Source organism: Thermobia domestica, unplaced genomic scaffold (assembly GCF_964235325.1).
Source record: "Thermobia domestica unplaced genomic scaffold, izTheDome1.hap1.1 HAP1_SCAFFOLD_820, whole genome shotgun sequence".
NCBI classification, from domain to species: Eukaryota; Metazoa; Arthropoda; class Insecta; order Zygentoma; family Lepismatidae; genus Thermobia; species Thermobia domestica.
Window position 1 is genome coordinate 11,323 of NW_027656530.1, and position 8,339 is coordinate 19,661.

Sequence of the window (8,339 nt, forward strand, 5' to 3'; positions counted from 1 at the left end):
TGTCCATAGCGCTGGCAGTTGTAACATTGGACGAAAGTCTTTGTCCTGTAAGGTTCAACTCTAATACGGTAAAATTCTATGAAATCGAGTTTATAAATCGATTGAGCTTCTGGTGTCTTCTTGAGGTTGACTAGAAAGAGGGGAAAGAGCTTCCCCCCTTTGCCGGTGAGTTGTTGGACCGAAATCACTGGGTATCCTCTGTTTTTCAAATCTGTCTGGATATTATTCACATCAGTATCTATCGGTAATTGACGAAGAACCACTCGGATGAGAGGTTCTTTCTTGATCATTTCGAAGGCATATTGTAGATTGAATGATTTACAATATCTCTTCAGTCTGCTGTAATCGTGAACGCTCTGGCAACTAAATTTAATCCTATCAGGATACACTGCGCAGTAAGGTAACTGTTTGCATACCTGGATCGCTCCATGGGTAAGCTTGTAGGCTTTGTCTTTAGGGAATCCATAAATAATAATAGCTTTTGGTTTGCTTTTGATTCGATCAAGAATACAACAGTCAGCACGGGTGCAAGTTTTGGGATCATGGTCTTCTTCATCAGTTTCACAGTCTTCTTCTTGATTGTTGGAGATGTCCATCATAGTGTCTGAATCCCTGGAATGAGTCTCAGTGGTGGCGAGAGCATCATAACTGTTTTGCGTAGGTACTGGTGTTGGAATGGCGGTCTTTGGTTTTACTGTTCTTTTGGCCTTTTTAAAAGGACGTTCGTCTTGTTGTTCTATGGAACTTGCGTCTGAGCGAGTGTCATCATAATTATCAGAAGTGATAGCCCTGCTAGGGACATTTTGTTGTGATTTAGTTTTACTTTCCATGGCACAAGTAAAAACGTGTCCGTACCCAACGAACTCAGCTCTTGTTATGCGGCCTCCCATGAATCAAGTCAGTTTTGTTACTACTTCAAGCGTGCACCCGAGTGCATCAAATGAAAAGCAAGGCAGTTGGCGCGAATTGAAACACGTACTGTAATTTAAATGAAGTCGATAAATCGGCGGACACATCTAATTTTGCTGAACGAGTGAGTCATCATGCCACCAAAAACTAGCGGAAAGGCTGCAAAGAAGGCTGGTAAAGCCCAAAAGAATATCTCCAAGGGAGATAAGAAGAAGAAGAGGAGGAGGAAGGAGAGCTATGCCATTTACATCTACAAAGTTTTGAAGCAAGTGCATCCTGACACTGGCATATCTAGCAAAGCTATGAGTATCATGAACAGCTTTGTTAATGACATCTTCGAGCGTATTGCTGCTGAAGCTTCTCGTTTGGCCCATTACAATAAGCGGTCAACTATCACCAGCCGGGAAATCCAAACAGCTGTGCGCCTTCTTTTGCCTGGTGAACTTGCCAAGCACGCTGTAAGTGAGGGTACGAAGGCTGTTACCAAGTACACAAGCTCTAAGTAAAAATCTTCTTCAAGATTTTTCATTTCAAACGGTCCTTGTCAGGACCAACACATTATTCGAAAGAGTTAAATCACGAAATTTGCTTCATTCTGTTATGTAGAAACACGTTGAAATCCAATTTCTATATGCTGTTAGTAAAAAAGTAAAGCACATAGCGGAGATGTGTCGTGCTTGTATACGAAAGGCATTTACTCGCCGGAGATCTACACTTAGTCATAATAATTTACTTTTAAAAAGTGGTAATACATTCCGTGTTAAGTATAGTAGTAGGTGCACACGGATCGGAAATCAGGTTATTTTAATGTGCCGTGCAAATAAACAGGCTGTTAGTGTAAGAAATAGTGGGTATAACGCTTAGAATATCGATTAATCGCTATGAAATAATGTTGATAAATTATCTCTTGAAAGTACTATAAAATTAATGTTTCTAGTATTTTCGTACTTGAAGGATAATGAAATTTGAAAAAGAGATGCCAACAGCACCTGGTGTTCCCAGGCGGTCACCCATCCAAGTACTGACCAGGCCCGATGCTGCTTGACTTCGGTGATCGGACGAGAACCGGTATATTCAGCATGGTATGGCCGTTGGCGAATGCATATGGCTTCGAGTGAGTTATTGTAGCTACGTAGGTTTGTCGGTGAATACTCAAAAAGACCAGCGCGTGGAAAGCGTTGCTAATTGTTTTAAGTAATGCATGATTACGAAATTATCGTGGTGAACGATGTGAGAATATTCGTCTTTGTGAAAAACAAAATTAGAAAAAGTATACCAACAGCACCTGGTGTTCCCAGGCGGTCACCCATCCAAGTACTGACCAGGCCCGATGCTGCTTGACTTCGGTGATCGGACGAGAACCGGTATATTCAGCATGGTATGGCCGTTGGCAACTACCTTTTCTTCAATGTCCTGTTAAGGAAGTATGTTTTAAGTAAGAATTGACATTATTAACTATAAAGGCAAGCATATTAACGTCGTTAACATTACTTGGAATATACTAATATTCGAATAAATATTTGAATGTTCGAATGATGAGTGATTCGGATGTTCATAGTGCCACTGTGTCCTATCGAGTTTACTATCACGAACCACGTATGAAATTGTATATAAATAAATAAAAATAAATCCTTTATTAAGTATTGATTACAGGAAAAAGGCAAACTTACATTCTTTAATGTACACAATGAAATGTATGAAAGATATTTTTAAGATATGTTTCACTTACCCTTTATAACGCAAGGTAGTTTTCAGTGTAGCATTCTCTTCAGCTGCGAGATAACGTAAGGCAGATGATCATTCAGTCGTGAAGCACTAAAATGTAATATACATTTTAACTATTATCGATAAGAATTATTTACTGCAGGGATGCAAATAAAGTGAGGCAAATTAGTAAATAAAAACCGATACTGTAACTGATAATATAATTAGTTGTATCTGTATTAGTTGTATATACAGTAATCGCACGATTATCCGCGGAGTTGGATGTTGGCATAATCGCGCATAATCAGCAGTATGAGCAGAAAAGGGAAATGAAATGAAATATTTAGATTTACGTCGCATACTTATACCGGTTACGCTAAAGGAGACGGTGATGATGAGTACTGAATGAAGAAAGTGGGAGGAAACGGGAGAAACCCGAGAAAACCCATGAGCACGGTCTTTATGCACGACAAAGTTCACACGGCACGAGCTGGGATTGAATCAGGGACCCCAAGCACCGGAGGCCAAAAAACGGACAAAAAGTCTTTCGTGCAACTTTCGTTTTCGGTAAAAAGTTTACACATAATTTAGAAAGAGTAGTTTTCTGGTCTTTTTATTTCACAAGTTGGTTCATGTCTATATTTTTTACATGCATAAAAAATTTTTCAACTCCCTTGCTTATTTCCTGTTAAAGACCTCTACCTCTGATTGTATTTTTTGCACATATTCTTATTGTTTTCAGACAACATTTCTAAAAGCGTAATTTATCGTCAGCAAGAAAAGAAAAGGAAAGCCTCGGATAGTGGAATGTGTACTGTATATATATATATATATATATATATATATATATATATATATATACGTATTAGTATATAGTTTTATTTTATACGTCTCCTATTATTACACAATGTGCAGATATTGTCAAAGCGCAAGTAAATATGTATAACTCCCCGTTCTGCACTTAATAACTTGAAAGAAGTTCGGGGAAGGTAGTGTAACAGAAAGTGCAAACAGAAATGAGGGTTTAAAGGCATTTAATATTATTCCGTAGTAGTATGATTTTTTGTAAAAAAAAAAATATATATATATATATATATATATATATATATATATATATATCTAAACATACATATTCAATGATATAGTAAGAGGTTAGCAGCACTGATAGAACTGCAGAAAGTACAAAACCGTTAATAAGAAAGAGAGAGAGATGGTGGCCGCTTTTGTGCTTTTCATTGGCTAATTCCGAATTGCGCGCGAATACGTACGAGATTTCTTTCTTTTTCCTCTTCGCAGCCCAGATGTTGCCAATTAGAAGTTTTTAGTACTACATTTGTATGAAAATGTTGCCTTTAAGAAATGTGGTTTGCATACAGAGAAAAGAGCAAAATGAATATTTACCTTAGTGGGCATGAAAAAAGACGAAACATTTTGCAAGATGGACACACGAACTTCCTTAATGCAGGCGTTCAGTACATTATTGTAAAGAAAAAAACACTAAAAAGAATTACTTCAATATCCCTAGCAACATTCAACAATTCATAGAGAAAAATCTTTATTTTGAGAACAATGGAAAACTATGTAATTGTAGATAACTACTAAATTTAATGATTAAGGAAAACGTTTAGGCCCGGCCCTTCAGAAAGAAAGTGCACAGAATATTCTCTCATGGAAGCAATTGCAAAATCAACATTTTGTTTGCAGTTATAATTAGAGGATCTATATACAGGGTGTTCGAAAAAGAATGTATCCTCTTGAAAGAAAATATTCTCTGGGCCCCTAATCCTTTATATACCGAAAGGAAGTTTGTATAGCATTTTTTCTTACCTTCGTTAGAAGAATTGAAAGTGACTACTATCGTGACACGGGAGATATTTAATCGATAGTCGAATTACTCACATACTCGAATGAACACGTCTCTTGTAAGGAGAGGAAAGGCTTCTGTGATCCGCTATCGCAGCTGTGTCATATCTGCAGAGAATGTTAGGACACAAACGTGATCTTTGAGAGCCTCGTGAAAAGAAGTCGCATAGTATCATGTGTGGAGACATCGGGGCCATCTGAAGAACGCTTCATCATTAGGACCAAGGGCGAGTTACGAAACACTCTGGGATATATTTATTAACATAACTTCTCGTCATTCTGCAAGTGTGGTGGAGCTCCATCCTATTGGAAAAGGAAACCTCGGGAGCCCTCTTCATGTGTAGGTATCGTTCACATCTGAAGCATGTGAAGATAGATTACTGTACTATCGTGTACCTAAAATCATTTTCTACGAATACGAACATGTCTACACTGAAGGCAGTGCAGCTCTTTTTCTCTTTTTTTTGGTCATGTATTGTAACGCGGGGCAATGCACACAATAACATGTAATGTTGTGTATCATCATAAAGGGCCAGGGCGATGATTGGATCTTGATGGACGTGGAGAACTGATAGGTGATGTGAGTGGTATTGTGATCTATGGTTGTATGTTTACTGATGAATGCATAAGGAGAGGTGAAGGGGTTGCCTTTTTTTTTATGTCGATCGGGAGGGAAGCGATTGGGAAACTTTTGACTTTGTTTTTCAACCGAATATATTGATTGAATAGGTCGCCGACAATTTTACGGGGCGTCACGTCGTTGCCTTTTTCATGTCGATCGCGAGCGAAGCGAGCGTTTTTTTTTTTTTTTTTTTTTTTTTTTTTTTTTTTTTTTACCGACAATATGTATTGAATCGGTTGCCAACACCTTTAGGGGCGCGTCACGTCCTTCTTTCTGTGCTGATCGCGAGCGAAGCGAGCGCGAAATTTTTGACTTTTTTTTTTTTTTTTTTTTTTTTTTTTACCCACAATATTTATTCAATCGGTCGCCAACACTTTTAGGGGTGCGTCACGTCCTCTTTTCTCTGCTGATCGCGAGCGAAGCGAGCGCGAAATTTTGACCTTTTTTTCTCTTTTTAATTCTTTTTTTTCTTTAAGAAAAAATATTGATTTCATAGGTCGCGAACATTTTTACGGGATGCAACATCGTTTATTTGTTTTTCCAACCGTCTTTCTGTCTTGAGCCCCCGCCAAGTTAACTTTATGGTGGACAAAAACTATGTGCGGTGGGTTACCGCGGGGTTCTCCCGTTTCCTCCCACTTTCTTCATTCCACCACCATTTCAATCATTTCTCATAATCAGCGCCTCTTTTAGCCTAAGCGGCATAACGTGGGACGTAAAACAAAGATTTCCTTTAGTTGCTTTCTGTCTTGATTACGAGCGCGAAATTTTTTACTTTTTTTTTCTTTCTTTTGATATTATTCATTTAATAGGACGGCAACACCTTTACGGGCCGCCGCGTCGTCGTTTACACTTCTTCAGCCCATATTCTTTCTGCTTGTTCGTTTTCCGGCATCTTGTTATCACCGCCCGCGGCAATGCCTATGTCTTTCATCGCTTTTTGAAGCAAATCTTTAATAAATATGCACTCTCACATTTGTACTAATATGCATACCACAGTGGATAGACTGTAACTAGGAAAGCAGAAGCCTGCATATCATATTATTTAACAGTTGAAAGTGAACTGTCATTTTAAGTTTGATTTTGATCAGATGAGTGCAGTTCAACTCGTCGACAATTGTGAAGATTCTCGAGGTTAGGGACCATCCATTTTGTGCTTTGTAATGAAAATGGCTGCAGCCAAACTTCTCTGATCTGAATGAAACTTGGCATGATGATACATCTTGACCTGCTCTACAAGTTTATTTAGTATTTTCCGTTGCGCAGGCTTTTGCTTCTCCAGGTTCTCCCATGGAACTGAGAAACGTATTCAGTCGAACTTCTGCGGTAAGTCAGTATATCATCCTGAGAAGTTTGATCGAGATAGCAGAGGTTCGACTATTCGTTTTTCAATTCCATGTGATATTACAACACGGTGAACTAAATTTATATAGAAACACTTTGATTTTGTTTTGTTTTTTGCTAGCATTAAACTGAGAAAATGTTATTCAATAGACAGAGAACACCACTCAAAGAAAAGTACATCATAAGAATATATATATGGTTGCTGTGGTTCTCGGTTTAATTTGCTAGTTAAGAAACTTGCTCTAAATAAGTACATCTTACAGGTGAAAAACTAAGCCAGGCGATAGAATTAAATATAAAGTTATACACTTTTATTTTACGTTTACTAGTGTTGGGTTACTACTGTAAAATAAGTCAGTATATATGAAAGATAACTGTATTAGGTACTATTTTCCACCGGCGGTGTATTCTTGCATAGTGTACTTAATGTTTACAAGCGGGGCGCTACTAGTATGGATGCATGACAAGTGCTATTGAAACTCGAAAACTAACTGGTTTCCACTACCCTTGCTTATACGTATACCCGCGTCGCCTTCGCTCCTGTTCACTTTGGACGCACATTCTTGCTATCGCTCAGGCCCCCAGCTTTCTCCTGTTTTGGCTCCCTTAAATAGTATTCGTGCTTTTTATTGGCCACCTGGCAAAGCACTTGTAATGATTTTACACCAGTAACTCTAAAATACATGTGTATTACTTTATTTAATTCTGTCGTCTGCAGAATTTTTTTTTTTTTCGTACAAATATGCCTTTTCATGCAGAACACTGAATTTTGCCTGTAAATTTTTGAGAATATGCTGTGACGAAACTTGAGCACCGTTCTTCTTTTCTTTCTTATCACGAGTCTTCTTTAGCCTAATGAGCACAATCATCACACGATAACGACTATTCTTTTCATTTAACTTGTAAACAAGTTGAACTAATAATAATAATTGATGTACAAAGGAGAAGTGTCCTACATATTTGAGGTAAAAAATAAAATAAATATACTTCTACTTCATCCGTGTTTACAAAGTTAAATGTTATCGATTTACAAAAAATGGTCACCTATCCACACACTGACCAGGCTCGACACTGCTTGACCATACATATTAAAACATCGGTCCCACTGAATACACAAGTAGTAAGCACATTCACATAAAAATAATTAGGATTACAGTATATAAAATGCGTTAATTAAAATAGCAAATGCCTTACCTTATCACAGGCGATCCAAAGCCACTGCACATCATCTGCTACGCACACTATATTCCTCCAATATTTCACTCACTTCCTATATCACGCAACAGAAAATATTAATAAAATTCACTTAGCAACATTTTCATTTTTAATCAACAATACGTATAACAATTAAGAATAAAATTAATTGTGAGCACATTGTTATAATTAGAATACTGTTTTTATTCGTTTACAAATATGGGATTAATATAGAGCTGGCAGCAACAATATATACAACTCATCCTGTATGTATCGTAAATCCTAACTTGAGAAGACATCTCTGACGCAAACAATGAGACAAGAAATCAAATACTATATCCGACACATTTGGGGTTTATTGAACTTCAATGTTGGAAGATACCACCTTGTCGGTAGTACAAATGTAATATCCTTACAACACGCGGAACTTTTGCCAGGCATATCTAGGAATTTGGGAAGATTAATTGATATCCTTAATGTGCAATGTATGATTATGACGCATTGTTATGTACACGCAGACGGAACCAGGACAATCTATAGATGACATTTGCACTGTGTTTGGACAATTTGTTCGCAGAAAATAACCGTTTTTGTCTATGAATACTTGAGAACATGGAAGGTATGAGATATACATTTTATGCGCAAATATTATAATACAAATCATTGTTAGTTTGGTGGATGCGTGAAAGAAAGAAAAGGAGTA

The 8,339-nt window shown here is 37.5% G+C and overlaps 2 non-coding genes across 2 annotated transcripts; both read right to left on the reverse strand.

The window, feature by feature from the left end:
- Positions 1 to 1,886: 1,886 nt before the first annotated feature.
- LOC145677374 (5S ribosomal RNA) lies at positions 1,887 to 2,005 on the reverse strand. Its single transcript, XR_014129792.1, has one exon. It is a non-coding gene; the product is annotated as a 5S ribosomal RNA (ribosomal RNA).
- Positions 2,006 to 2,182: 177 nt separating this feature from the next.
- On the reverse strand, positions 2,183 to 2,301 carry LOC145677381 (5S ribosomal RNA). The gene has a single exon (XR_014129799.1). It is a non-coding gene; the product is annotated as a 5S ribosomal RNA (ribosomal RNA).
- Between the last annotated feature and the right edge of the window lie 6,038 nt (positions 2,302 to 8,339).